General features: G+C 46.9%; 1 protein-coding gene across 4 annotated transcripts in view; it reads left to right on the top strand.

The window, feature by feature from the left end:
* The first annotated feature begins 9,376 nt into the window (after positions 1 to 9,376).
* LOC138569486 (metabotropic glutamate receptor 8-like) overlaps positions 9,377 to 27,337 on the top strand; it is a 647,717-nt gene continuing 629,756 nt past the window's right edge. For 3 of the 4 annotated variants that reach the window (XR_011303249.1, XM_069647490.1, XM_069647494.1), the window contains exon 1: positions 9,377 to 10,895. The gene's annotated coding sequence lies outside the window, so the exon portion shown is untranslated. The remainder of the gene's footprint in view (positions 10,896 to 27,337) is intronic. The other variant, XM_069647495.1, reaches the window with a different exon arrangement.

Below are 27,337 nucleotides of genomic sequence, written 5' to 3'. Positions count from 1 at the left end.
CAAAGGGAGTGTTCTTTATCCCCCACTGAAGCATTATGGCGACAAGACTGCACTGGAAAGATGTTGATGGCAGCTGCATTACCCCGCGCATGTAACTAGGGAGAGTCTTGCAATGATTACAGAAGACTGGTTCATTCTGAATTTATTGGAGCACATTGCATTCTTCATGGTAAACTGCATCGTGTGTCAAAGGTTTACTGCTGGGCATACGCTGAGAACAATTAGAGGGGTAATATCAACCGAATGGTCTGTTTCATCATTTACATATTGACTATGACGATATGCTGCAAGTTTGTAATGGATACAGGTATCTATTAGTGGTGGTGTGTCCCTTTTCTAGGTGGATCGAAGCAGGTCTGTGCACACACCCTGATGCTACTTGCGCAGCAAAGTTTTTAGTACATGAAGTCTTCCCAAGATGGGGTGTGTGTGAAGTGCTGAGATCCGATAATGGGCCACATTTTGTTAATGAGGTGTTTGAACAAATAGCACTTCTCTTGAATATAAAACACAAGTTTTCTTCTGTTTATCACCCACAAGCTAACATGAAATGTGAGAGACTCAACGTCCTCCTTAAGGAAAGGATTGCCAAGATTAAATTGACTTTGAAGAAGGGATGGCTATATTTCCTACCCTTAGCTTGATATGCCCTTAGGAATCAGCCTGGTTCAGACCATCACCACACACATCATGAGCGAGTGACAGGGCGGCGAATGAAAACACCTCTGACACCTCCGTTTAGGAGTAGAAGTGATGCCCAGAGTGTAGCTAAGACTTTAGGTTAGGGGTGCACAACCGATTTTGACAGAGGGCCGAAAGTACCTTACATGATGGCTATAGTGGGCGAAAAGTAAATGTGGGTTGGGCGGTAGGCGCGGCGTGCCGTGGCATGACAGGAGGCTTTTTCAACTCCCAATTTTTATTAAACACATGGAAAAAGAATTGGTTTTTGAGGTGTAACGATTTTTATTTGTATTTCAAACTTACATTTTGTACTACACATTTTCCATTGTTATCATTTATTTCTATTTAGTTATTGCATATCGTCTGTTTAATTATATATATTTTATTGACCCTTGATTGGACATTCCGTTATTTTGGACTTCTATACTTTGCTGTTTGGGTTGCCCAAGAGGAGTATGGCCTTCGTCGAGTCAGGTTTCCACAAAAAGCAAAGGATGTACATCTCCTAACTGTGCCTGTTTTAGCTTTATTATTGGGTTCTCGCTTGGGGTCCGACACTATGCCCCAGGGCTCCCACCTCCAACCAAACACTATGCCCCATTGCTCCCACCCCTCAAGCAAACACTATGCCCCATGGCACCCACCCCTCAACCAAACACTATCCCCCAGGGCCCCCACCACCCAACCAAACACTATGCCCCATGGCCCCAACCCCCCAACCAAACACTATGCCCCATGGCCCCCAACCAAACACTATGCCCCATGGCACCCACTCCTCAACCAAACACTATGCCTCATGGCCCCCACCCCTCAACCAAACACTATCCCCCATGACCCCCACCCCTCAACCAAACACTATGCCCCATGGCCCCCACACCCCAACACTATGCCCCTTGGCCCCAACCAAACACTATGCCCCATGGCCCCCACCCCTCAACCAAACACTATGCCCCATGACCCCCAACCCTCAACCAAACACTATGCCCCATGGCTCCCACTACCCAACCAAACACTATGCCCCATGGCCCCCACCCCCAACCAAACACTATGCCCCATGGCCCCCACCCCATGCACCCATACAGACCCGAACCCCCATCCCCCAACTCAGCACACAAACTCACAAGCATACACCAATACACTATGCACCCATACCGACCCGAACCCCCATCCCCCAACTCAGCACACAAACTCACAAGCATACACCAATACACTATGCACCCATAATGACCCGAACCCCCATCCCCCAACTCAACACACAAACTCACAAGCATACACCAATACACTATGCACCCATACCAACACACACCCCCCCATCCCCCAACTCAGCACACAAACTCACAAGCATCTCAATATACACTGCGCAAACATACAACTACAAACACCCATACAGACCCGATACACCCCCATCCCCCATCTCAACATGCACATCACAGACATACAAATACAAACACCCATACAGACCCGATACACCCCCATCTCCACATGCACTGCACAGACATACAAATACAAACACCCATACAGACCCGACACCCCCCCAGCCCTGCATCTCAACATACACTGCGCAGACATACAAATACAAACACCCATACAGACCCGATACACCCCCACCCCTGCATCACAACAAACACATCACAAACATACAAAAACAAACATTCATGCACACCCGACACCCCCCACCCCTGCATCTCAACATACATAACACAAACATACAGAAACACACATTCATGTACACTCAAAACCCCCCCAACCCCTGCATCCCAAAAAACACAACACAAACATACAAAAACAAACATTCCTGCACATTCGACACCCCCCACCCCCGCATCTCAACATACAAAACACAAACATACAGAAACAAACATTCATGCACACCCGAAACCCCCCACACCTGCATCGCAACAAACGCAACACAAACATACAAACACAAACATTCATGCACACCCGACACCCCCAACCCCCCATCGCAACAAACACAACACAAACATACAAAAACAAACATTCATGCACATCCGACACCCTCCATCCCCCCACGCCCGCATCTCAACATACAAAACACAAACATACAGAAACATTCATGCACACCCGAAAGCCCCCCACACCTGCATCGCAACAAACGCAACACAAACATACAAAAACAAACATTCATGCACACCTGACACCCCTCAACCCCCGCATTGCAACAAACACAACACAAACATACAAAAACAAACATTCATGCACACCCAACACCCCCAACCCCAAACACAGCACAAACATACACCATAACAGACCCGACACACAAACACAAACAAACAGACCACTTAACGGACGTGCTGGAAGGCAGGCTAGCTGGAACGCTGGCGAGGTAAGTGGAGCGGAAATGCCTTCCGGCATCAAGCCTTACTGGCCACGCCAGCCGTAGTGCTGGCCCTCCATTGGTGCAGGACACACGCACTACGTGGCTCATAGGAGCTGCGTGGTGCATGTGTGCTAAGCCAATAAGGGCCAGTGTTTTGTCCGGCCCGGAACACAACAAAGACTTTCCTAATGGAGGGTGGCCGATGCTGCTTGCGGGCCGCACTCCATTAGGAAAGTCTTTGTGCCTCGCGGGCCGGACAAAATGGCATGGCGGGCCGCAACTGGGCCGTATGTTGTGCATCCATGCTTTAGGTGATGAACTGCATGATTATTTGACATTTATGACTTCTAGCATCTCTCTCATTTCAGATCAACTCAAGCGTCAGGTGAGTCGGTCTTAGAACACAGATGAAGACAATTCAACAACCAGCACAATTGAACTTCTATCAGCACCCAAGTTATATGTTGGTGATTTGATCTTAATAAGGAACTTTACCCGGAAGTGGGATAAGCCACATTTTAATGGCCCCTTTTGTGTTGAAAATATAACCCCTTCAGCTGTAAAAGTCCAAAGAAGACGAGCTTGGCTGCACTTGGATGACGATAAAGCCTATAAAGGCGAGACCTTCCCTCCCACCGTTGCTGATCCAGAAGCAAGACAAGAATAATTTCAGCATGTGCAGACTGAATTTTTGACCAAGAAGAAGGACGATAAGGCGACCAGCTGTTAATGCAGATTTTGCATTGGGACTATGATTTGAACGAACACTCCATATAGATATTTTAGCAGGAGTGCAAACCCTTGACGAGAATCTCAGGAATTTAGAAAAATGAACTTTAGAAATACATTGAAGTGTCAACATGATGCCTAAATGACAGTTCTTGATCAGAAATTGGAAACGAGACCAATATCCAGATTCATTTCATGGTGCATATCTGTTCTAAGCAGTTAAATACATGGTACTCACTGATAGTGGTGTGCATCGGCCTGTGCTTGGTGTTTTCGTATTTATACTTCAAGCTTATCCTGCTCTTGTCAGAAGAGACGTTGATATTCACACGTTTTTACAGGATCCTAAGAATGGCCCTCTGATAAGAAGGCTCCTAATTGCGATTATTGATCAGATTTTGCAATTACAAGTATAAAGTAATTTGATTGTATGGAAAATGAGAAATGTAGAAGCTGGCACAGAATGGCGCAAAAGATGGACACCAGTGTTTTGGTGCTTATTATATGCCTGCACAATTACACTTTTTGTCTTTCTGTTCCTCACTTTACACAGTCTCTATCACATTAGTACTTCCACTGTGGCAGAGGCCACTATGGTTCCCCCCAATACAAGAAATGCTTTTGATTTGCTTACTTCCACTGACATGCAGGCACCTATGATTCCCCCCATTAGGAGAACTGTTTTTGATTTGCTTCATGAGTATTACACAACCTTTACATTTGGGAAATGCAGGAGAAATGCAGAGGGGTTAATGAGGGAATATACCTATTTAGATAATGCAGCTCACTTGGGTATTAACATGTGGTATAGGTCCTTGAGGGAAGTAGGAGAGAGAACATCTAAGGAGAGTTGCTACGTCTGCGTTCTCATACCCTATACCATGAATACAGTGCAAACTTTCATTTCCAGAGAAGTCCCAGAACATGATGCCAGGTGTCTCGTTCATCTTGCAGCATGTATGACCAGAGGACAATTCCAGGGAAGTTGGGCCACTTTACGATGGAGATCGAAATGGTTGTTTCTGTTCCAGGATGATTATATCAAGACCTCACAGATGGAAAAGCAACCTGGATGGGAGAGCAAGATGCTTGTGTATCTTGCAGATGGACAGGAAGAAGTAGTTATAAAAGACATGAAGAGAATGGAATGCCCTGAAATAACCGAAATAGCTGGATAGCCTGGGTGTTGGGAACAAACTAAAGTCTTAGGCTATGGGCAAGTGAAATCCAAGAAGGGGTGGGAAGGAGGAATGATGTCCTGTGCAGCTCATCCGCTGAAACAGAATATGTGCAAGAAGTACAGAGAGTAAACAATGGGTGTTTGAAGTCATGGGCTAAACATGCCAAACTGCTGACATATGTAGAATATGAATCTGGTCCAATGATTGTGATTCCACTGGCAAATGAAACACTGTGATTCCGGAGAGAAGGAAAGAAGCGTGTGCGAGATAACATAGGCCGCAAAACTACAGTTGACATTTTCAATATGGGAGCAGGAATAGCTGCTTTGATGGATCCATGTTGGGCTTGTGGGCCTAAGCCTACAAGAAGCTGCACAAGGATTGGGGAGGAATGTGTTCCTTGGTGCGTATTTACGTTCCGGCATTAGTGGTTCCTCAGAGTGACCGAAACATTGGAGAATTTCCAAAGGTAGATGCTCATTTGAGAAAGAGAAGAGCACTTGAATTTCTCAATCGAACCAGAGGAGGAAATTACCTTTCAGCCATTTCAATAGAAGCATATGACTCCATTCCATATGAGCGCAGGTTGTTTAGCAAGACTGCTTCAAACTTCACGACTATCTTCATCCCTGGGATTCAAACGATGGCCAATGCCAAATGGTTGAAAATTACAAGGTGGGAACTTCTGCAGACAATCAACACCACCATAAAGGGATTCAATGCTATCAAGGAAGAAATGAGGGCCATAAAATTGATGACTGTCCAGAAAAGATATGTCCTTGACATAATCATAGCAATGGAAGGAGTTTGCGCCAAAATTGGGCCATCATGTTGCATGTTCACACCTTCTCATGATGACGAGAATGGGACCTTGACAGAGGCCATAACGCTGTTGACGAACCTGCATAATCAGATGGAAGACGAGCCAGAGGACATTATAGATGACAGTTGGTTTGCATCCATATTCTCATGGATTCCGCAGTGGATGGCAAACATCTTCAAGTTCCTTGGAGCACTATTGCTCATGGTGATGTTTGGATTCTGTGTAATCAAGATAATAATTGCCCAATGCAAAAAGACAGCAAAGAAGGCAGCAGGAATGAAGATCATGATCAATGTTGAATTAGGGTTAAGACCCAAGGAATTCACTGATGACGATGTCAGAAAATACATAGAGGCCAGCATCGTAGCACTGAAGGAAGGATGTTTCTGTATCCAAAGAATCATAAGAAGTATGTGGGACGATGGGTCTATTGTAATCCGAATGGACAGTGCAGCTGCATGACCTGGAATGTGGATGAACATGTTAAATCAGCCGGGACCCTGAGGGGGGTGATGAAGATCTGGACTCCAAAGAAGCACTTCTTCAAGAGAAAATATCAAGATGTGGACACCATTGTTGAAGAGGTGGTTGATGACTCGACCTGAGGGGGGAGTATAGAGGAGCAGCTGAATGCCTCTGCAGGAGGTCCCACCTCCTAACTCCTGTATGTTGGAAGTCTGAGATTGTGCCATGTTTGACACCAACAGTTGTGACCATACCACAGAGAATATTTGAAAGAAGATACACTTTGAGAAAACCATATCAGATATACCCCCAAATAGACGACAATCTGAGGGAGGAACTCCACAAAGGTATATCAGAAAGAGCGGAAGAGGATCTGGTGACGTCACAAGAGATGATCGTGACGCACTAAGAAGACTGACTGAAGAAAATGCATGGACCTTATAGAAGCTGATGACGAAGTTAAGAAACAAGTAGACTTTTTTATGCAAGAAGATTGCATGTGTGTGATGCACTGCAGAAAATGCAAGCCTTTGAATAACTGTACAGATGCTGTAACGCAAGTAGAATAAGTAATATTAGAATCTAGCTATACGTAGTAATAGACTGCAGGCAGAGCCACCATTGTATAGGAACTGGACATCACTGTCATGAATTTAGTAAGCTGAGGCCCATGGAGAGGAAAGGCTGAAAACTGTGTTGCAGCAAGGAATTAGCTGCGATCGTGGACACGAGTGCTGAGGCTGTCTGGCCTGGTATCAAAGCTGAATGCAGCCAAGGCCGGTTATCTATTCTTGAAGGCAGAGAATGTGAGAAGCTGCATCATTCCTTGTTAAGGTGCAGAGAAAGAACATTAAGCCTGCCATGTTTTATTCGTTTAAGACATTTAAATGCTGCAAACTTGTCCAAATCATGGTCTCCAGTCGCGTGAGCCAAGGTTGAAACTAAAGTAGATCATTGAGTTCCAGAACTATGATAGTGCATGCCGGCACTCCCTTATGTTCCCAGAGACAACAATAATCTGCAAGGCCAAGTTCAAAGACAATCTTCATGGCAGAAGGCTTGAGTGATGAGAGACATTGGGTTAATTGGGTGGGGGGGGGTAAAGTCAAGTCCACCTCCTGGCACCTGGGTCTGAGCTCAAGTGTTGCTAAAAGAAGTGGATGTTCAAGACATGGCACGAGCGTGGCAACCAATTGTAGAGGGCCGTATCACAAAGGGTCTTATAGTTTGAGCACCATTGCTACACTGTGTACTTAATAGTATTGAAGGTGACACATTTTAGAGTTGGGCATAAGTTGTCCACCTGACAGCAGATATCCAATCACAACCTCACCCCTTATAGAAAGTATACTTAGATGTTCCTCTTCATCCTATCACAACCCGTTGTAGGTTTTTCTCATTTTTACGTAGTATGACGTCACTCATGATGATTTTTTTGTATATCAATGTGTTTTTATGAGATATTCACAGAGAGAACTGAGCAAACATCCGTTGATGTCTATTGTAACTCCCTGTTTTAGACAATTGATATTAAAACAGAAAACGTTGCCATCTTCCTGAGATGGTTTGATTATTTGGTGTCAGAGTTATTCTGCATCCCATCCACTGCATGCGTGTTACCCAAAGGGCTCCAAGCCCAAGATGCTCACTTGATATGATTGCAGAGGGTGGTAGTTGTGCAGATGCTCACATGGTATACTTGGCAGAGGGTGGTAGTGTTGCAGATTCTCATGTGATACTCTTGGCGGACGGTTATAGTGGTGCAGATGCTCACTTGATATGCTTGGCAGAGGGTGGTAGCAATGCATATGCTCACATGGTATGTTTGGCAGAGGGGGTGGTATTGGTCCAGATGCTCACATGATATGCTTGTCAGAGGGTGGTAGTGGTGTAGATTCTCACATGGTATGTTTGGAGAGGATGGTAGTGGTGCAGATGCTCACTTGGTATGCTAGGCAGAGGGTGGTAGTGGTGTAGATGCTCACTTGGAATGCTTGGCAGAGGGTGGTAGTGGTGCCGATGCTCAAATGATATTTTTGTCAGAGAGTGGTAGTGGTGGAGATGCTCACATGGTATGTTTGGTAGAGGGTGGTAATGGTGCAGATACTCACTTGGTGTGCTTGGCAGAGGGTGGTAGTGGTGCAGATGCTCAGATGGTAGGCTTGTCGGAGGGTGGTAGTGGTGCAGATGCTCACATGTTATGCTTGACAGAGGGTGGTATTGGTGCAGATGCTTACGTGATACACTTGGCAGAGGGTGGTAGTGGTGCAGATGTTCACATGGTAACTTTGGCAGAGAGTGGTAGCGGTGCAGATGTACACTTGGTATGCTTGGCAGGAAAGGGTGGGAGTGGTGCAGATGCCCACATGCTATGTTTGGCAGAGAGTGGTAGTGGTGCAGAGGCTCACTTGGTATGTTTGGCAGAGGGTGGTTGTGGTGCATATGCTCACGTGATATGCGTGGCAGAAGGTGGTAGTGGTGCAGCTGTACACTTGGCATGCTTGGCAGAGAATGGTAGTGGTGCAGAGGCTCACGTGCTATGTTTGGCAGAGGGTGGTAGTGGTGCAGATGCTCAAATGATACGGTTGGCAGCGGGGGTGATAGCGCTTGGCAGCAGGGGTGGTAGCGGTGCAGATGGTCACTTGGCAGATGAGAGTGGGGGTTGATGTGAACAGCTTAATGTCTCTCAGACTCTTTCATTCACTTTTGAAGCCGTGGAGTTTATTTGGGAAATTTTAAAATAAAAATGAATTGATGTCCGGCAAGGCCCACTCATTGTGCTGGAGAGGGGTGCCACTTTCAGACACATCCCTTATTCGCACCCTATCGCCAACTCGCTCTCTACGGCCTCTTCCCCTGTCCATTTGGCCCTCTCGTCTCACCCACTCTCTCCTCCACCCCCCTGTCGCCCCATGATGTCTCTGCATTCATCGTCCTCCTGTCCCCATTACCCTGTGCCATCTCCCTCTCCCTCTGCTCCCCCCCCCCCTTCCCTCCATCCCCGGGTCCCTGTAACAGCAGAGAAAGCCTTGGCAGGCGCTGCCAGGGGTCGCCCGGGTGGATAATATCGGAAAAGACAGCCTTTTTGCTGCTAAGCCCACGTCTCCCCCAGATCCGCGCGCATTAGCCTGGGGAGCTTTTAAGGGATTTGAATGCACTCTCATTTGAGCGGGATTCTCTCTCGCAGCCTGGCACTGCCACAGGGATGCCAGCACCGGGGAGCGCAGCGAGGGTGGGAGCAGGAAGGCTGACCCTCCCACCACCAATAGTGCGGGCGAGAGGGAGGAGAGGAAGGGGGTCGCAGCCCTCCGCAGGAGACGGCCTTTCCCATCAAAAAACCTGGGCAGGAGAGAGAAAAGGGAAGACAGGGAAAGCGGGAAAGGAAGCAAAGGAGTGGCAGAAGGGAGAGAGGGAGAGCGAGGAGAAGAAAAACGACCGAGGAGAGAGAAGTAAGGTGAGAGAGAGGAAGGCGAGAGAGGGAAAGGGAGTTCTTGATAAAATGGGGGAGTGAGAAAGGAAGAGGCAGAGAAAAGGAAGGAGGGAGAACAAAAGAAAAGAGAAAAAGGGTATTGGAAAAGTAGAGGGGAGAGTGCATTGACAGACAGAGACAAAAAAGGAGAGACAGTGATGCAGAAGTAGAGAGGGGGTGCCAAGTAAGGAACAAGGAAGAAGGGAAAGGGTGCACAGGAGAGATAGAGGAGAAGAAAAAAGGGGAAGTGGAAAGAGCGAGGAGCAGAAAGAGAGAGACAGTGTAAACAGGAAGGGGCTACAGAGAAGCGAGCCAGAAAGGCAGGAGGTAGGAGACACAGGTAAAAAAAAATACACAATACAACCGAGGGCCGGAACGAATTGCCTAGAAGTACTGGGACTAAGAGTAGCAGGGGGCGGGGCGTGGGGGGATTAGAAATAGAGAGAGTTACACACGAGAAGAAGAGGGGATGCAATGAAGAGAGAAGGGGCAGTGTAGAAACGTGAGAAAATAGATAGAACATGTGAGAGGTGAGTCGAGAGATACCCCGGGGCAAAATATGAGCGAGGGAGTTCGGCAGTCACAGGAGAATGATATGTCATGCACAGAGAGCAATACAGAAGCGTTCAGAGGGATCTGGTGAGCGGGAAAGAATAACGAGGCGAAGTGGGTAAGGGGTGGAGGGAGCTACAGAGGGAAGAAGATACAGTGGTAAGAGCGACCGCTTATAATGGATGACACGTGAGTACGAGTCAAAAGAAAAGCGAGCAGCCCGCAGGGTGAAGGGAGCAACAAGCGGGAGAGAGGGAGCGGGCCGAGTGGGGAAGGAGAGCCAGTGAGATAGCAGAGAGAGAGAGGGAGGGGGGAGAACATATCAGATGAGAAAGAGACAACACAAGGGGGATACAGTCAGAGCAGAGGAGCACCAGCCAATATAGAGAAGCGAGAGGGTAGAGCAGGGGAGAGGGGCAGCAGAGGAGAGAGGGGCAGAGGAGAGAGAGCGCGAGTAGGGGAAAGGGAGAGGAGAGGGAGCGCGCGAGCAGGGGAGAGCGGCAGCAGAGGTGGTCGCCTGCGCAGACTCCAGGTGAGGAGAGAGCGGGAGCAGGACCAGGGTCAGCGCCCGGGGAGATGCTGCAGCACCGGACCCTTCCCCCCACAGGCAGCATGCACCGGCCGCCGCTGTGACACCGTGACCCCCGGAGCACCGTGAGTACCGGCGACTGTTTCTGACACGCGACCTACTCTGTCCCAAACCTGCCGTACTTTGGGGGGAGTGGGTATGCGACATGTCTCAGGTTCCCTGCAACCCCACTCTGCCCCGCAACCACACATGCCACCGACTGCGCCAAGAGCTTGAGGAAAACCATGACGGAGTGGGGCATACAGCGCGGGTCTCCGAAGCGCTGTGGTCAAGAGTTGGCCAGTCAACGCCAGAGACTGGTGAGGGAGTGAGAGAGAAGCGGGCGAGGGAGGCTCGTGCACTATCGGCCGGCTACTCACTCATTCAGGCATTCACTCTGAGGAGGCGGGGTCAGGGGTCAGCCGCTGCGCGGGCTCTTGGTCCGGTCAAGGCCAACCTTTCCACCTCTCGCAACGCTGCTCTATGTGTCACTGAGTGTCAAGCATCGCTTCTCTTGCCTCCTCTGTCCTTCACCCCTCAAGGGACTAACCTCCCCTCCCCAACCCTGCCACTCTGCGTGCAGGTGTTCGTGTACAGCGCTCTGCAGCTTGCCATATAATTAGCCCTGCGTATATGTACACACAGTGGAACCGGCTGGTCTTTGCTGTATGAAGTGTGACCTTTTGGAGTCTTAGGGTGGGGGCACATCTACAAATCAGATGTCATGCGGGATGTTTCAAAGTAGTCCACAGCCCCGCGAGTCAGTCGCAGCTGGGAGACTCAAGAAAGGGGAGAGTAGCACGCCCAGAGAGCCAAGAGACACACATGAGAGTTTTGAGTTGCGTCTTGTACTATTTTTCATTCAGGAATTTCATTGATGAGCGTACAATCCAATTTATAAGGCACATCGAGGTTTTTACATACTGAGGCAACAAAAGCAGAAACGATAGCAAGTTCCATCCCCCTCCCCTACTCCCCAGAATCCTCAAGCATCCTAAAGCAACACTGAATGCAAGAAACGAACAAAAGACCACCAACAAGGCCAAAAGTTCATCGCATACCGCACCCCGTTATATGTGATATGAGTTATGTGTTATGAAATGTATGAGTTACTGTGTGTACTTTAGTGGTGGTCTAGAACTCTGACTGACTGGTCCGAGAGAAGCGAGGAAGTATAAGGAGTTCTAAGCGGCATATCCGCCGGTGTGCTCCGCTGCCGTGGCGTTACCCCTATGGCAGCCCAGGCACCGGGCCTGCAGACCACTTTTGTTATTTACAAGGTTCGCACATCATACTAGGGGGAGGGCACCCGTTACGTTTACACTTTCGCGTGCACGGGTGTCCGCCACCAAATTTCCCTCATTTGCAGGGCAGAGTGCAAAGGTGGAGTGGAAAATGGTGGCGTACACGCATGTGCAAAAAAGGGAGCGAAAACGCTAGTGCGCCGGCCTTATGCACTTGGCCGCGCAAATAAAGTAAGCGCTGCCTGCCATGTACGCCTGGCAGATGACGTTTACAATGGAGTCTGCCTACTTTTTGACTCCATAGGAATCCACAGTATTTGTGAAAATGAACATCCATGCCGGCACTAATCCTGCAGTATTTGTATTACAGAGAGGAAGATGGAGGCAGAAACATAGGCTACGTTCAGTCCCTCCTCTCTGCCATACACATTTATGAACTGTGTATGATGTGAATGGAAGGCGTAAAAGCCTTAGGCAAGGTTGTCCGGATTCTATTTACGTTACACCCCCTAGAAAATGAGCTCCTGTTTGATCGCCTGGCACTTCTGGAAAAAAGTCAAAACACAAGAAGAAACCCTTTCAAAGGTAGCTGTCATGCAGGGGAAGGCCACCAAGGGAAAGAGCACCCCGAGAAGAGATGGCGGCCGGCGAGTGTCAGATCAGGCTGCTAGGCTGGGGTAAATGATACTAGCACCCGTGGCGAAGGCGCCGGACAGATTGCCAGGAACGCCGGACTGACTCCTATGATCCAAGCCTGCGTGGCATCCCATGGCGAGCGCCTTCATTCCATGAGTCCCTGTTTCCCGGACATGTCTGAGTGCTCTCTCCCCATCCTCCAACCCCGCTCCCACCAACATCTTTCCTCCCTCCCGTATCCCGTTGTTTTACCAACAGGAATTACTTTGAAGTCATTTACTTTCGAAGTAATTCCTTCAATAAAACGAATTGAATTATATGGGTCTGAGGGGTAAGCGGTTACAATGCTGGGGAGGGGCTTAGGGTCGGGTTATTAGTATAGGGAAAGGGAAGCCTGGGGGGACTCCCCCAAATAAAATAAAAAAAAAAACGATGTCCCCTGCTTTTTGTAACACCTACTTAAGATTCTGTCTTAAATTCTTCAAACAGAATCTGTGCTGTTCCGCTATGTTGGGCAGGTGAAGGACAATAATTGATCTTATAGGGGAAATTAAAGAACATAGCAGGCACTGACCATGATAAATGGTAGGCCCATTTGTATTCTCCATCCATGATCAGATGTATGGTATTATTCTTGGATAGGATTTTCAAAAAGAAACTTATGGAGGCAAAAGAGCTTGAATAAACCAACACTCGTCAACAAAACAAGCAAGAAGGGGCCTTACACTAATTCTGGAACCCAGAACATCGTATTGAATGGGACTGGGATTAACGACTGTAAAAACTTCTTTCTTCAATTTCCCCTCTCTTCTTTCCTTTGACTTTCCTCCTTGGGTCCTTGGATTCTAATTGACTTTTCTTTCTTTCTTTTTCTTGGAGTTTTAAATTGATGATAACGGAGAAAAAACAGTTTTTGTATTAAATCTGAATGTTTAATAAAAAAAATAAAAAATAAAACAATGAGCTTTTCGAAGGAATTACTTTGTAGTAAATTACTTCAATGTAATTTCAGTCGGTAAATTGACATGGAACCCTACCTCCCTCCCTCCCTCACGGCTACCCGTACTTATCTTCTCTGCCAGCTCTGGTCCCCCGATTCTCTGTGTTCCAACTCCTCCCAAACATGGAAAGGGAAGAGGGGCTCAGCAATGAAAGCCCTAAAAGCTGCAGAGTAGTACTAGTTTTGCTAATCAAGAAGTCCATATGCAGTAAGTAGGAGTCATGAGCCATGGGAACTATGTCATAAGAGTCACATTTTATGAACTATGCGTTTTAATGATTGTGTTATGTGCGGAGTTATGTGTGCTAAGACCTAAGTGTCCAAGGATTGTATGAGTTAGGCATAACAGTTGTGTTATAAGAGATCTCAGCCCCCGTTCCGAGAGAAATACAACTGGCAGTGAATTACTCACCTACCTTTATTAACTCTTGCTGGGTTGTAACGTTAGCTGTATTGGTAGTGTGTATTAGCACTTACTGTATGTCATTTCCACTGTTGGTATGCATTTATGTATGTATGGAATGTACAAAGTGCAAACTTAGCTGTTAAACAACAGAGCGCGGTACATAGTAGATAGACCCATGGGATTACAAGTAAGAGAGAGGGGTAGCAGAGGAGATGGGATGGATAGGGGGAGTAGGTTATCTCCAGATGGGGAGAATTAGTGGTTAGTTGAGCGATCAGTGATTGGAGAGCTGTTCTTTGAAGAGCAGGGTCTTCAACTCCTCCCTAAAGCGTAGGATGGAGGGGGGCTGCCTTATCTGTATAAGGGTTATGAACGTCTACTCCGATCAGGCCAATGAAGCTCCCACCACCATCCACTGTGGAGGGCCCCAGGGATCATGTACTGCGCCTACCCTCTATAACTTATTTACTAAGCCACTTTTATGACATGCTGGACTCACTCAGCATAGCTTACATGAACTATGCTGATGAAACCCAAGTCCTTCTCCCTCTCACTGGCTCTTACGACCAAGACGCAGCTGCACTCCTTCAAATTTACACTACCACCCAAACCTGGATGGCAGCCAATGGCCTATACTTAAATGGGGTCAAAACCGAGGTCATCCTCCTGGGTCCCAAAGAACTACTGCCCAAACTCAACCAGAAATACAACCACTTCACCATTGATAACACAAACATACCTGTCTCGACTTCGGTAAAGACCTTGGAGTCCACATTGATTCAACCCTCTCTATGACACAACAGGTTAGCGCCATTGCCTCTGCTTCTGCCCACACTACCAAACTAATAAATGCCATAAAACCCTTTCTCATCACTCTTAACCGTCTCTCTATCGCCCGTGCCACAATAGGAGCTAAACTTGACTATTGCAATGCTCTCCTTGCAGGCACATCTGTAAAAAACCTCAATAAGCTCCAAATAGTTCAAAACAACGCGCTCCGCGCAGCCCTTGTCATCCCCAAACGAGAACACATCTCCCAAGCCAGACGAGCCGCCCACTGGCTCCCAGTAAAGGAAAGGATCCACTTTAAGATCCTCACCCTAACACACAAATGTATCAATCTTACTACCCCATCCTACCTATCAGAAACCATACTCTGAGACACCTCAACATGCCCAAAAAGAAGTCATCGTGCTAATCATCTCCGCGTTCCATCTGTCAATAGAGCAAACGCCAGAGGCATTGGCTATCCGCACATAGCACCCAAACTATGGAATGCCTTCTCTAATGCTCTCACAGCTGAACCCTGCTTATCCACTTTTCGCAAATCCCTCAAAACCACTCTGTTCAACTAGCCCCTATGCTCCCACAGCATGCATACATAGTAACTAAGTTGATTGCATCCTATGTAACCACCATCTCGTAATGTATCTTCTGATGATTATGTAACCACCATCCTTTGGAATCACTAAAATGCAATGTAACCTCTGCTTGCCATGTAACCACGAAACTCTCTATATCCTCTGTAACCAGCAAGGCTTCCTGTAACAGCGCCACAATGCCTAAGGGATACTGCATGCTTTAAAAATGCAAATAAATAAATACATCTGCATTGGTAACTTGTTCCCAAGACAGCTGTGCAGCAGGAGAAGGTCTGTTTCCTGTTTTTGCCCACTTTCAGATCTTTGTTTCAAGTCTGGAGATGTTATGGCTTATGGTGGTGCTCTGGCCTGTGAGATGGTGAGTTTCTTGGCCAGGGAGAGCAGATTTTTGGTTGTGACTGCATTATAGGTGATGCAGGCTTTCCTAAACGTAAATGATGAATGCTTGAATGGGTAACCAGTGGAGCACCTTCAGGATGGGTGGGGTGATGTTGAATATTCTTAGTACTGTCATGAGGGGTGCTGGGCAGATTTCAGATGAGCCAAGATGGCACCTATGACCCCTGCGAGTAAAGCGTCACCACCGTCCAGGTGGGAGATCACCAGAGCTTGGACCACTGTTCTGAAACTCGGGGCAGGGATGAAGGCTTGACATTGAGGAGGAACGTGTGCTTGCACCATGCCCCTTGGGCCTTCTTAGCAATGTGTCTTTTAAATAAGAGGTCATAGTCAATAGTAAAACCGATTTTTCACTGGGTGAGATTTGAGGCATATAGCCTTCAAGCTTCACATCAGTCAGACAATTATGGACATGGGCATGTTCAGTGGGCATTCGTAGGAGAATGAATTTGGTCTTTGCTGGGGATAGCTTTAGGTAGTTGCTTGGCATCCAGGCTTGGATAATGGATGGACAGTGCTTGAATGAATGCATGCCGTTGATGCAATAAATCTTTTGGTGAAGCTGCATGTCGTCTGAATGTTGGTATATCATGAGGTCGGTGTAAGGGAGTAGCTCCCGTAGAGGTTCCATGTAGAGGTTGAATATGACAGGGAACTGTATGGATATTGTGGAAGTCTGCAGGTGACTGGGCAGCGATGGACTCTGTTTCGGCCCAATTGGTATCTGTTGGAGAGGTTTGATGGAAACCACTGAAGGACTTTAGTGTTAAGCCCTTGCGTGTGGCGAGGATTTTGAGGAGGGCTTAATGATCAATGGTTTCAAAATGGCAGGAAGATAAAGTAGGATGAGTAAGCAGGGGGTCCATTTTGTCCATTAAGTGTAAAAAATAACTAGGTGAACACATATTTTCCAACATTTTCTTCAACACAAAAAGTTCAGCAGGTGGTTAAAGTACACAGCTGGCTATCATTTATATGAATGTTAGGGGCAGGGAAAGGAGTTCGCATAACTAATTAATTGTGTGACAACTCATAGCAGAGTAGGGGTGTCACAGTATTAGTTTTATGAAGGTACAGTAACCTTCTTACCAAATGACGGTATATCATGGGTATCGCGGTATAGCAGGTGGAGTTAACTAATCTTAAATATTTTCTAAAAGGTCATAAATTGTCAGATTCATCACAAACAAAACCAGGCACCCAGGGCCAGAATTGGGCTTTTCAACATACTTTCCACTGAAATGCCACCCCTTGCTTCCACCACACTCGTTTGGAGGAGGAGGGGGCGGAGCCCTGCTGCGACTGGCAAAGCAAACTGAATAGCTTTTCTTGAGTGGTCATTTAGGTTTTTAGCTCCACCACTGGCTACTGGTGAAGATGAACATGTTGCCATCGTGATAACCTGCATGCCACAGATCAATGGAGTCTGATGGTAGTATACGCTTGTGCGTATACACACACACACACACACTCTTTACGATACATCCTTTAGTTTACTTCCGGGACAAAAGGTGTTCAGTAATCACGGACATGTTACCCTTTGGTATGGCAGCAGGGAATACCCACAGAGATGAGTAAATTTCGCAGTGTGACTTATTATATGTATATTCAATGATAGAACCAGGGAAATCCCCCATTGTCATATGTTTAGAAAACATTATACATTATAAATATATAAACCCCAAAGTCCCGGGAGGATAGCTCAGTGGCAACATGCATGCCTTGGAAGCGAGATGACACGAAGCAACACAGGTTCAATCCCCGGGTCCGCGCTTAGAAATCTCTGGTTGTTTAAGCGCGTTATAAATACGCAACTAAGACAAAAACAATTGCACAACTAAATAAACAAAAACAATTTCTTTAACAGCGCCTCGATGCCTGTGTGCTGTGTGAGCGTTTTAAATAAAAAAAAGTAAACCCTTTTCCTTCTTGGCACTGTATTTATTCTTCCTATTGCTAACATATTGATTTTGTGTCAGGCACGTGTGGTTTATGGAATGGCATTAAAAACTGCTCAAACTGAAACTACCTGGCAGACGGCACATCCAACAGTGCAAGACCAAGACTGCGCAGCACTTGCTTACTGCAGCCTTTCCAAATCAGATTGAAAAGCACACTTAACGGTATGAACGGTATACCGGTATAAACAATGTGACGGTTATTATTGTTCAATTAAGTGGTTCACGGTATCTTTAACGGTATACCGTAATACCGTTACATCCCTATAGCACAGACATATCTTTTCTTGGGTTGCTTATGGGCAGGGCACTTTTGAAGACTAGCTTAGAAAGTATTGTATTTCTGTGGATAATTACCACACTTTTAAGGGCTTGCTTTTCGGTCTGGCTAGCGACATTCTGCTCTCTTGCCAATCTAATGCATATAGATATTTCAAGGGCTTTGCATTCAATCAGAGTTACGAGGTGGGATTTTAACAACAAACATGCATATCATGATATTTTTTGTAAATATTTCCACGTCTTGTTTATTGAATTTCACCTCATTTTAGTAAATCACATTCTTCTAGGCGACCACAATTTCTCCTGGGGATTCAAAAGTGAGTTCAATTAATCCTAGACCAGGACTCAAATATGAGTTTGGAATCTTTATGTTTCGGAAGTAATGAATGCAATTGGTATTCTCAAGGAATGGTCTGCTGTCAATCAGTAAACTCTGAAGCATAGCATCTTCTTAAGAGCCTACCCTGATTACAATGTGGGTTTCCACCATAAAAAGGCCCTGGAAAACATGACCGGCGACAGAGGTCTATTTACAAGGTTTATTGTTCATGCTATGTATGTGCAACCAGTAATTACTGGGTCTCTAGGGGAATATTTAAGAACGTATAGGGACTTCTGGTGCATTTTGGTCAAGTAATTTGTTTTATGAAGGTCATCTTGTTATTCACTAACTCATAAGTGGCCCAGCACCATTCTGCAGGCCTAGGGACGCAGTTGGCCCTTGAGCTGCCCATCCCTATCACCCCAAAGCCCGGTTGAAAAGTAGTCCACCAGTGAGGTAGACATCCCTGAGCCATTTGGCTCCATACTGTAGGAGGCACTGAGAAAAATCAGCAAACGCACAGAACCAGAGCCAGCTAATAAAACGTGCAGGGCCTGGTCACAGGGCCAAGCAACCTGATGGCTGAAGGTAGGAGGAGGCCACCAGTAGGGGAGACAGTCCTGAAATGCAGTAGCCGACAGAGAAGGAAGGGAGGACATACCCAAAGTGTCTATCAGAACACGCAGAGCAAGCAATGGGGCTGCGGAGCAAGTGCAGGGATCCCGGGGATAGATGTGGTTGGTGGGACCTATGCATTTCCATGTACTCGGGAGCCTCTGCCTTTTAAGCAAGATTTATCCTGCCATCTCCCAGTTTTCCAATGGAGGAGTGGGTAAAACCATATATGAAGCACCCAATCACCCATGTTACCCCTAATTCACCTCCACATTCATACGATCGTCCATGCCTGCAGTCACCCATGCACCCACTCAGCCGACCTCAGTGCTCCCCTGCAAAATAGTTTTGTTTATTTATTTGTATTGTGCGCCTGGCCTGGAGGCATCGCAGCACATTTTTTATGATGTCAAAGGCTACATATGCGCAGTTTTTACAAGATGATAAGTTACATAGACAGTGAGTTGTTACAATCATAGAAATGTTACAGATAATAGCTGGTACAAAAGAATAGCTGACAGGTTATCAGTTACAGGGGATAAATGATACAGTTGTTACAACAAAGTGCATGTTCCCGTGGTACATTGGGAAGTGGTGCAAATACTGAGAGGCATTATGAGTATGGTGCTGCTATGTCCTGCTCTGAGAGACATTTTTTTGTCTTGCATTTGAAGGCCGGGAAGCAGGGCCCCTCTCCAAGTAGGCTGGGAATGGTGTTCCAGAGTTTGGCCGCGAAGACCAGGAAGCTGGCCCCCACCAGCTGTTTGTAACTTGAATCTAGGAATGGACAGTGAGTAAGGGAGGATCTCAGCGGTCGTGAGGGAATGTAAGTGGTAAAGCGGTTGGCCAAGTAATCAGGGGCGAGGTTAGCTTGACACTTGTGAGTGATCATTGAGGTTCTCAATGAGATTCTGTGGGCAACCGGTAGCCAATGAAGGCTCCGCCTGGTGTCTGAGATATGTGATTTCCTGGGAAAATTGAGAGCAGCCCTGATGGCATTGTTCTGTGTAATCTGGAGTTTGTTGATGTTTCTTTGGCTAGTCCCAAGGTAGAGAGCATTACAATAATCAATCTTTGACAATATAAGTTTTCTCGCCAGGATGATACAGTTATTAGTAGTAAGAAAGGGTCTGCAAGCTGTTATCAGCTTACAAGAGTAAGCTGCAGCAGAAACCACTGCGTTTGTTTGACGTTTAAGTGATAGTGTGGAGTCTAAATAGACGCCAAGAGTTTTGGTATTATTGGAGACTTTAATAGTATTCCCGTCGATGATGAACGATTGGAATGTGGCATCCAGTTTATTTAATCTAGTCAGTGAGCCTAGGATACGTAACTCGGTCTTATCATCGTTCAGGCAAAGCCCATGATGTGGCATCCAGGCTTGTATTACTGTATAGACATCATTAAGTGCCTTTGAGTCGGTCTCATGATCACCTGTGATAGGGATCAGTATCTGGGTGTCATCTGCGTAATTTGTGTAGGTGTTACAAAGAGAGTCCAAAATATCAAAGCGCAGCTTTGTAAATACATTATATAATGTGGGGGAAACACAGGACCCTTGAGGGACCCTGCATGTGACTGAAGAGGGCTCAGCAGTAGCAGAAGGGGAGAGGACCCTAATCAGTCTGTTCGCCAAGAAGGATCAAATCCACGAGGTGGCATCTTCTGAGAAGTGGGCTGCAGTTTTAAGGCAATGGCATAGAATTTGGTGGTTGACCAAATCAAAAGCTGCGGACAGGTCAAGCAGGAGAAGGAGTGCCAGTTTACCCTTGTCTTTTAGATCCTCAATTTGTGTTTTTAAATCAATCAGGGCGGTTTCCATCCTGTGTCTAGGTCGGAAGCCTGATTGACGAAGACCCAGTAGTTTGTTCTCTTCCAGGTAGGCCTGAATTTGAAGATAGCAGCATGTTCAAGAATTTTCAGGAGAAATGGTACCGTGGTGATGGGTCGGTAGTTTGAAGGGTTACTTGGATCAAGGTTAGGTTTTTTGATTAGTGGGATGACCCACGCGTCTTTCAAATTGTCGCGTACAATGCTGGATTTGAAGGACGCATTAATCAAGGTGGTGATGAAAGGAACAAGGTCGTGGGCTGCCTCCTTGATAATGGGGGCAGGTCAAGAGTCACCTTGACAGTTGGAAGGTTTAATCTTAATGGATTCCACTTCTTGGATGGATAAGGGAGAGAAACGGAAGGGTCTGAATGAATGATTAGGAGCTGGTAATTTGTTGGTGTTGGAGTAGTTTGGTAGGTCTGGTGGCAAGTAACTTTTTTGTTGTTGATTTTTATTTGCAAGCTAGAGATTTTATCAAGGAGCGCTTTTTGGATATTATTGCACCAAGTGGCATTGGTGTTGCATTTGTTAGTAGGGGCAATAGGTGATTCGAGCTCTTTTAGGATTTTGAATAGCTCTTTCGTATTGGATTGAGCTAGCGTTATGCGTGTGTTATAGACCTCTTTTTTGCTGAGAGAATTGCTTATTTGTAGTTGGATGAAGAAGTAATCAGGGTGTTTTTGTTAGCTTCAGTTGGATGTCCTTTCCAGTGAGACTCAGCGTTTCTTTTTGCTTTGCGTAGATCCCACAAGTGGGGTGTAAACCATGAATTGAGGTGTGCTTGGGGCTTAGGTTTACGTATTTTTAGTGGGGCAATGGTGTCCAAGGCTTTTTGTAAAGAGTGGTTGTAAGTGTCCACTAGAACCGTGGGATCAGAGCACGTTGGTAATATGTTATTGAGAAGAGGGAGGATGGGAGGAAGTCGTTTTTCCTTTGTTATATCCTTGTTGCAGGTGTGTATAGCAGGTGCAATATTGGGGGTAGGTCTGGAGGTGTTGGATTGGATGGCAAAGGTAATCTTAAAGTGGTCTGACCAGATACAGGGTGACACAGACACCTGGTCGATTTTACAGTTTAGATCAGCAAGCCAGTCCAGAGTTCTCCCTTTGTTGTGTGTAGGTTCTTGAATATGGTGGGTGAAGACTACGTCTGTTAAGGAGTTAGCAAGGTCCGTGGCTTTGTGGTCGTTAAGGTCGAGGTATCCTAGATTGAGGTCTCCAAGTAATATCATTTGAGATTTAGGCTTAGTGTTAGCTGCTAGGAGAGATGCTATGTCGTCTAGGAATGTGGAGCTAGGTCATTGAGGTCTGTATATAAGGTGTACCGTGACCGTTTGGTTAGGTGATAGTGGCAATTTGGCTGTGAGTAACTCAGCCGAGAGGATAGGGGAGTTAGGGGTAGCTCTAAGTTCAAGGGAATTTTTGAAGATAAATGCAACCCTTCCACCCTTGGATTGATTTGCGTCTTTATCGCATCTGATAATGTCATAATTGTCAGGTATTGCCAGTGACAGTGATGGGCCCAAAGCTACGTGTAGCCATGTTTCCGTGATGGCTAGGATGTCAAGGTCTTCAGTTATTATGAAATCAGCAATGTCAAGGGCGTGTGCTGGTATAGATCTGGCATTGATCAGTGTACATTCAATCTGTGTGACTTTGGCGGTAGGGCAGCTAATGGCTTGGGTGGTGGGCGTGGTGATCATAGTGTCTAAGTTGCCACTGGGTTTAGGCAAGTTGGTATTTTGGTATGGGCATAGTTTGGTCATAGGTAGTGGTTTGGTCTCAGGGAAAGAGTGAGTGTGTGTCGTTCTGTGGCGAAATCTGGAACCTAGTCTAGAGTTCCTCATTGTGAGTGTACAAGGTTGGTTGGATGTGGGTTTAGTAGCAAAGTGTTTCAACCACAATTCTGGGTCATTAAGGTGAGGGTTAATACAAGGCATACTATGTCCAAGTTGAAAGGCGTGAGTGTGCGCCATGTTGGACAGTGTAGCACAGTGTGGCATAGTAGGTAGGGCAGTGTGGCATAGGCCTGAGGAGCTGGTAGAAGATAATGTAGCACCTGGGTTATGTGTACCGTGTTTGCCTACTGGTGATGCACGTGATGGTGGGAGAAGGCTGTCTGCTTAATGATGATAACTAGGAGATGTAAGCAGTAAAACTGGTGTAGCCAGTACATTATGTGAGGTAGTCAAGAGCGCGTGTAGGATGATGTTGATTTACAATTTGATAAGTCAGTCGTACAGAGGATAGCAGTGGTTGGCAAATCTAGCTATGCTAGCGAGATGAAGAGTGCGCTAGGGGCAATGTAGGAGTGGCCCTAAGGTACTTGCTCATAATGTTGTGTTGTCATAGTGTGAGAGCATTGGCAGGAGGCAGGTTAGCGCGCATGGTGCTTAGTAACAGAAGAAATACTGAACAATGCTAAAAACACAATGCTGCAGATAGTAAACAGTTACAGATTAGTTGTTAGACATAATTGGTACAACCGTGGGAAAGGGTAGTAGCAGTGCTAGTACAGTGAGCGTCCCACACAGAAGTTCATATAATTACATACAGGCCACTGATGATGGAGGTTCAAATATACCGTACATTAAGTATCATAGAGAAGGTTGTCGATGTTAGAGTTCAAAAGTTATATGGTGGATGGGGATTACCAGAGTTATAGTAGGGCGTTCAACCAGGCGCGAGGGCTGATGTCAATATAGAGGTATGCTTCTTACCTTCCTGTAATCAGCACAGCGCACTCAGTATTAGCGCGCGGCGGTGCGCGAACAGGCGCAGAACAGGACCTTTCCGTGTCGGGCCTTCACATGGGAGGGCCGACTTCCGCCTGCCGGCGGGGCAGTCTGAGGAAGCTACGGTGCGTTGCCTAGCAATGTGTAGCTAGCCTCGTTGTCGTGCCATGAAACGCGGTGGCCATGATGGATTCAGGCACAGTAGGGACAAACACCACGAGAAAGGGGCTCACTTACAATAATTCCCCCAGCACATCTTCATTCTCAACCACAAGCTTTGCACTTTAAAAAAGCTCGGCCTATTTGCTTTGCTAATGCTTGCTTTTTATTATTGCCATTGCCGGTGGCAATGGGTTGCTAGCAGTGCAAGTGGCACTAATACATGGAAGTCAGCAGGGCATGCTTTTCAGAGAGACATTATTTTACCCCTCTGATATTTCCAATGCTTGACCTTTGCAGTATTTCCTCATTCACTAGCAGCTGTCGCACTCCCACATGTTACTCAATAGGGCACCTAATGATCTATAAGCATTGTGTGCCTTGAGGCCTATGGGCATTTGGCGCATTAGAATAATTAAATAAATAAAAAATGAATAAATAAGAGTTATGTGTCCTAGTCCTTATCTTTACTCTGCTTCCGAATTAAACTTTAACTCGCCATCAGGGCCCTTGTCTTTTCACTTTTGCCCCCAGATTTCTTTTCCAGCCATAACTCGGTATCTTCCCCCTCCACCCTCTCTCCTACTCCCACCTTTCCATTCCCCTTCTCATATGTGCTTGAGCTGGCTACTTTAGAGTTGCCGAAGTTAGGAGCCACACCAGTTTAGACAATTGAGTATTACAAGTCAAGAAAGTGTGGAGAAGCAAGTCTAATGCGTCTGCAGTTAAGTCATAGGGTTACGAGCCGTGAGCTGAGGGGGAGATACACGAGGATCCATAGTCCAAGGAAGAGTCATAGGAGTTACACGTTTATATGAGTTAAACCTACGTAGAGCTACATGGGACAAGAGTAAGAGATGTCTATCACAAATGTACACATGTGGAAGAAGAATGGTCTATGTGATGATCTCGCCGTGAAAGAGTGGCGGGTAGGCATCCCTGCTCCTCTCTTTGATTCCTCTTCATTGGGCAGGCATCCCTGCTCCTCTCTTTGGTTCCTCGTCATTGGTTCCTCTTCATTGGGTAGGCATCCCTGCTCCTCTCTTTGGTTCCTCTTCGTTGGACAGGCATCCCTGCTCCTCTCTTTGGTGCCTCTTCATTGGGCAGGCATCCCTGCTCCTCTCTTTGGTTCCTCTTCATTGGGCAGGCATCCCTGCTCCTCTCTTTGGTTCCTCTTCATTGGACGGGCTTCCCTGCTCCTCTCTTTGGTTCCTCTTCATTGGGTAGGCATCCTCTCTTTGGTTCCTCTTCATTGGGTAGGCATCCCTGATCCTCTCTTTGGTTCCTCTTCATTGGGCAGGCATCCCTGCTCCTCTCTTTGATTCCTCTTCATTGGGCAGGCATCCCTGCTCCTCTCTTTGGTTCCTCTTCATTGGATAGGCATCCCTGCTCCTCTCTTTGGTTCCTCTTCATTGGGCAGGCATCCCTGCTCCTCTCTTTGGTTCCTCTTCATTGGATAGGCATCCCTGCTCCTCTCTTTGGTTCCTCTTCATTGGGCAGGCATCCCTGCTCCTCTCTTTGGTTCCTCTTCATTGGGCAGGCATCCCTGCTCCTCTCTTTGGTTCCTCTTCATTGGATAGGCATCCCTGCTCCTCTCTTTGGTTCCTCTTCATTGGGTAGGCATCCCTGATCCTCTCTTTGGTTCCTCTTCATTGGGCAGGCATCCCTGCTCCTCTCTTTGATTCCTCTTCATTGGGCAGGCATCCCTGCTCCTCTCTTTGGTTCCTCTTCCTTGGGCAGGCATCCCTGCTCCTCTCTTTGGTTCCTCTTCATTGGGCAGGCATCCCTGCTCCTCTCTTTGGTTCCTCTTCATTGGAATGCCGCAGTAAACCTTGTTTGAGATGTTAAACCTGTGTCTAGAGCCCTTTGTTAAGCCCCTTCTTGGCTGCAATATATACATGTTCAAAGCCCGTCATTGCCTCAGTGTGTCCCCTTCCTGGTTGCTGATCACCCCCTTAGATGGCGTCATTGCAGCGTAGTGTAATGGCCCCACCGATCATGTATTCTAGGGGTGTAACATTTAGAGACAGTGCGGGAGTACCAGTGACATGCAATTAAAGGTGTGTAATGTCTAGATGGGGGGCACGTGTGAATACGTTATGTACTGTGGGCGCACAAGAGTTTGTTACGGTGCATGTGTATATAAGGCATGTTGTGCAGGCTTGTAAGGGTTACTTGTGGTTCGGGTGCACACATACCATGCACTGAATATTAGTTGTGGTGCAGGGGTAAAATGTTATTTTCGGTTTAATTGTTAATTCATTTATTTCATGCATGGTTTTTCTAACACACTATATGCCAGACTGCTTTGGAGTGCAGGGAAGAGGGGGTGCATGGAGCAGACTGCGGATAGCATGACGTAGGCGATAGCGGACCATTTAGCATATGAGGACTGCAGGATTATCGAAACCAGGGCATCTTGGGAAGGTTCTTGAAACGCAAGTGGCCCAGTTAGTGTGGGAGAGACAGCAGAAGAGGGTTCCATATGAAAGAGTCGTGATGGCACATGGGTTGGCATGCGTGGGTCGGTACAGGGATGCCGATACCAGGCCTCCGGTGAATGGTAGATCAGAAATACTTTGCTGAGGTTTGTGCTTGGCTGTACAATGCTTTGTGTGCCAGGAAAGGGGTGTTAAAGCCACTAAAAGGGAACCAGGGCTGGGGTAATGGGATGTCATATACTGTTGATGTGCAAGAGGTTGTGGGTCAGGTGTGCAATTGTTATGCACTGATGCTAAGCAAGAGTTGTTTTTCACACAGGTATGAACATGCTTTATACTGTAGGAATGCAAGGACTAGTGGCGTGAAATGGTGTAAATGGAGGTGTTGACATAAAAGAAGTGGAGTAGGCACCTGAATAATGGGGCAGCTTCCTCTCCCCCCTCCTCTCGGGTAAGGGGGAGGTGTGCAGTTAGCCCGGGAAGCCGACGGGCGGGAAGCCCACCAAAAGGCCTGCAAAACAGGACAATGGAAGGGGCCGGGTCAAGCGGTTTATAAGGCTCCTGGTTTTCGCCCCCAGGATCATCACAGCCCAGCAGAGGACGCAGCGCACAGACGGAGCACCAGATTCTTTTTGTTTTCCTCCCACCTACCCTGCTTGTAGGACGGCGGAGGGGCAAAGCCTGGCCGTTGCTATCACAGAACGGCGAGGCAGTGTTTTGGTGACCAATGGCAAGATAGAGACTACTAATGAGCCGGGGTAAAGCGGGAAGGGTTTTCGATCTTCTCGCAACCAGCGCCCCTTGGGGGCCTAAGCCGCAGGGGCGCTGGAGGTATCGATGAGGGCTCAGCTTCCCCTGGCAAAACGGCACTCCCCCTGCCCAGCGGGCTCAGACAAGAGTGGTTGGAGGAGCTTTGGCCTACAGTGGACTTGGTTGGGAAAGGGGGAAGCAAGGTTTGGACACAGAGCAGTCGGCTGGTCGCCACACCTTCAGAACTATTTTCACAAAGTTTGTTTGCAGTGTTTTGAGTTTAGAAGTTATAAATAATGTGTTGTGAAAATAAAACATATGCCAACAAAGTAAAAATGTCTCATTCTGCACCTTTTTCCTTGGTGGG

The sequence above is a fragment of the Ambystoma mexicanum genome, chromosome 2q (genome assembly GCF_040938575.1).
Source record: "Ambystoma mexicanum isolate Mex_15411 chromosome 2q, UKY_AmexF1_1, whole genome shotgun sequence".
Lineage (NCBI taxonomy): Eukaryota > Metazoa > Chordata > Amphibia > Caudata > Ambystomatidae > Ambystoma > Ambystoma mexicanum.
The sequence above is the reverse complement of the archived record's forward strand: the minus strand, read 5'-3'. Positions and strand labels throughout refer to the sequence as shown.